Genomic DNA, 4,006 nt, shown 5'->3' with positions numbered 1-4,006 from the left:
GTAAATGCCCTCCTTTGCCTCCCGGCGCCGGACGGCGGTAGCCGTCGGTCCGTCTGCGACCCTGCTCGAGGTAACGGAGCGCTGCCCGCCGCGGGGCGGCCACCGTGCGCGGGTGCGGCCGCGAAGCCGCCGAGGGTGTGCCCTCGGTTTCAGAGCGTTAATCCCGGGGACACGCGGGGAGCCTGCGTGGGACCCGGTAGGAGAGACATGTTGGCGTTTGCAGCCGGGACAGCACACTGCCCCCGGAGCTGCCACGTGTTCGGCAGGGTTCCGATCCCCCGCGAGCGAGTGCTTTTGTTGGGCCAACAATAGCTGCCCAAAGGTGGTGGAGAGGGAAATAGCTCCGTGCACGCATCTTAACTTCCCTTCCGCGCAGCCTCCCCTCCCGCCACCGCCGCCTGCCTGGAGAGGAGAAGTGGAGGTTTGCCCATGTGAATAGGCGTGTGGAGAACAAAGTGATGGGCACAGTATGAGGTAGATATGTTTTTTCAAAAGTGAATAACTCTCGAGCCAAGGAGGGAGCGAGGGAGCCCAGCAGCTCAAAGCTGAGCGGCGGTGACATGGAATGAGCAGCCTCACTAGTTTAGGAAGCTGGCTGGGCACGCTTGGCGCATGGCAGGCGCCTGGGGCCCACCGTCCACAAACAACTGGATGTTTTTAGGCACACGGGATACTGATGGTTTGATTTCTTTAAAAACAACTTAAGGCAAGCCTTTTTTTTTTTTTTTTTTTTGGGGGGGGGGAGTAATTCTGTTTCAAAGGCAAAAGCTGCTGGATACCCCCAAACCAAATTGTCAATTTTTAATCAAAATGAAAACATTTACTTGGTAAGAAAGATGATAAGGAGCAGAAGTTAATACCTTGTTTCTGTATATTATCCACATAGTTGCCAGACTATTTGTATCTGACAACAACTCTTATACACTCCTTCTGTATATGGAATAGAAATCCTTCTATCATGAATAGAATAAAATGTCCTCTGAACGGTGCTGTTTGCCAGCTCTCCAGCTTCTCTTTCAGTCTGCAGCAGGCACTGCGTGCTCCCTCACTGAGTCCCCGTGGCACAAGCGTGCTTTGCCAGCAGCCCCGTTGCTCTTCCCTCCCCAGGGTTAAGCTTGAGCATGCCCCTTTGGAGCGCCGGTTGCTGTGGCTGGGAACTGCTCCATGCAAAGACCACAGGCCAAAGCTTGGAAATGAGTGGTAGCCTTGCTAAGTAATAGCCACTGACATGCATTTCCAGAAGCCTTACGAGCTCCCAGGCGTGGGGAGAGCCATGATGGTGCAGTGTTGAAGTCTTAAGCATCTCATTCCAGGCTGATAGGCCATGGGACTCTTGGGGCCTCCTTGACAACAGGCCCCATCCTTTATCCCACAAGCCACACACTAGACCCTGGGCATGGAGGGGAGCAGCATTCCATTAGTGTCTCATGTCAATGCGAGGCGACTGGTGCCCTGGAGGGTTCCCTGGCCTCTGGGTGCCCTGCACTGCTGGCTGGGCCAGGGCTGCTGTCAGGTGCTGGTGAGCTTCCCTTAGCAGTACTTCAGTGACTTCATGGAGCACTGGGGAGATCAGCCTAACACCCCAGTGTGCTCCTGGGATGGTCAGCCCAGCTGAGAAACACTACCAGCTGCTTATTTTTCAAGTGCATGTTTTGTGAGCGCGTGCATGCTTTGAAACTGGAGGCATCTGAGACTCACTCGACTGTTTGCCTTTGAAAGGACACACACAAAAAGCTATTTTCCCCACTAACACCACTGCTCAGAGGGGGAAAAATGTTTCATTGAAATCCAGTGCCCCTCTCCATATGCCTGTATCTGCTGTGCATGCACACGCACTCAGAGTCAAAGTCAAAGGCAAAGAGTGGTTTATGTCAGTGCTGGGTTTAGCTCTGCTCTCCCAGAATAAGATAAATGTAAGTGATGAAGAACTCCTGGGGCTGGCTGAACTCATTTTGTATTCAACACTGCCTAGCCCTTTTCTCTTCCCTTTCTCCCTCTCTTTGTATGTTCAAGCCTACTTGGGTTTCTTTTTTTCTTTTGTAGAAGTTGGTTCTTTTGAAGCGGTTCGAGGCACGCCCTGCTGCAAAGGGGACTTCACGGGAGTCGGAAACACAGGCACACCGGTCTGAAACACTTACTGTACAATAGCAGGAATGTAGGAAGCCTTGAAAATGAATCTGCTCTCTGTAAGAAAGTGTCAAAGCTTTCAGAGGAAAACAAACTGAACTTATCCCTGTATCTTTATGCAGATTTCCCCCTGATGCTCCTTTCCTGCCCCTGAGCCTGGTTAAGGGCTAAGGCAGTGGTCAGACATGTATTAGTGTTACAGAAAAATAGGTTACAAAAAGGGGGAGAACAGACTTGCAAAAAACCTCCTCTGTCATTACAGCCAGAGACATTTTGAAAGCACACAAAGCACATGGGTCAGTCCTCAGCTTAATTGTACTCAACCGTCTAGTTGCTCATTCAACCCCATTTCAAGTTCAGCTGGCTGCTCTGCAGGCATCACCACTGGTCAGGAAGTATTTTATTCCTTCTCTTCCCTTGTCCCACTTTCCCCATATTTTCTCCCATTTCCTCTCTTCCTTTTGAAAAGTGGGGGACACACACAACCCTCTTTCTACCTCCCCTGGTCTTCAGGCAGTAAAACACAAGAGTGGGTAGAGACCAGGTTGTGAGTCTCACTCACTGAGATCAGGTAATTAATGCTGAATCTCAACCACAACCTGGCCCGGCTTCCAGCAGAAGGAAGGAAATGGGATTCCTGCCCACCTGTGGCTGTTCTGAACCCTGGAATAGCCATCCACATCTAGAAGCTACCACAGTGAGCAAAACCAAACACATAAAGACAATGTACAGTTGAATAATTTTCACTTTCATCAACTGCATCATCAGAATATTCACCCAAATAAAGTTTCATATTTACATTATTTAGAGCAAGATTGCTTAAAGCAGAAGAGGGTCCAGCAGAAAGTCTTTCTTAGGCTCCTCCTATGACCAGTGTCTGATGCTTAACTGTCAAATGTGTTTTAAATAGACATTAGAAATGATGACTGCAAGGAATGCAAAAGCCCAGGGAAATCACTGCAGACTTCAATGTTTCTGAAACCTGCCCCTTTCCACTCAGGACAAGCAGGACCATTCTGCTGCTGAAGAGGATGTGCCCTCATTTGTGCAGAGCAATCTTCCTGGGCAGATCATAACGATTACCCCACGTCACTTGCTTCAACTCTGAGGGCTGGTAAAACTCCCATTTCTTGGTGACATTTATCCCCATAAACATCTAGCGCAGACTTACGCTCTGGGGCTAGCCCTGAGGACACTTGTTGTTGTGTACAGTTAATTCTAGTACAAGTATCTCCACTGCCTCCAAGAGAAATGCAAAGCATTGCTGTAACAATACTCACCTATCTCCTGTGGTCATTGTAAGGAATTGTGAATTCACCTTTGTAATATGGGAATCTTACCAATGGATTTTGTACCTACATATACTTTGCCTATTTATTTAAATAGCTATAACTGTTACTGAGACTTTAGTCTATGCTCATCTTTTGAAAATAAAAAGCTTCATATTTAAGGAAGTGTCACTCATAAAACAGTTTTCCTCTGGTGACTTTGTTTTAAACACCTTCTTGTATTACCCTTGGCTTGGCAAGGTAAAATTGCTAAATGCCTTCAGTCCCACCAAAGTCTTGGAGAGCTGAGGCATTTCTCAGCTATGGGACACTTTGAAAAGCAGGCCTCCAGAACAAAACCAAACCATCAAGGTTCACCCCACAGGGGTTTACAGGGCTGATGCCATGGTCAGATGCATACTGCCATGGCCCCAGACAATCAGAGGACCTTGTTAGGAAGGTGGCAAGCAGTTTTCTTCTGTCCTAAGCTGAAAAAATCTGACTGCAGAGGTCTGCATTGGCTTGGACACTACTTCTGATGGGAACTCTAACCCAGAGAGCAGGCAATAGCTCAGACAAGCAGCTTTTGGATTTGGATCTGTATTGCTAAG

The 4,006-nt window shown here is 48.6% G+C and overlaps 1 long non-coding RNA gene across 1 annotated transcript; it reads left to right on the top strand.

Annotated features, from left to right (window-relative positions):
• The first annotated feature begins 1,002 nt into the window (after positions 1–1,002).
• On the top strand, positions 1,003–3,574 carry LOC114067157. The gene is made up of 2 exons (XR_003573337.1): positions 1,003–1,200; positions 2,044–3,574. It is a non-coding gene; the product is annotated as an uncharacterized LOC114067157 (long non-coding RNA).
• The last annotated feature ends 432 nt before the right edge of the window (positions 3,575–4,006 follow it).

This window comes from Empidonax traillii, unplaced genomic scaffold, assembly GCF_003031625.1.
Source record: "Empidonax traillii isolate 1590-97213 ecotype Southwest subspecies unplaced genomic scaffold, ASM303162v1 scaffold872:size346822, whole genome shotgun sequence".
NCBI lineage: Eukaryota > Metazoa > Chordata > Aves > Passeriformes > Tyrannidae > Empidonax > Empidonax traillii.
The sequence above is the reverse complement of the archived record's forward strand: the minus strand, read 5'-3'. Positions and strand labels throughout refer to the sequence as shown.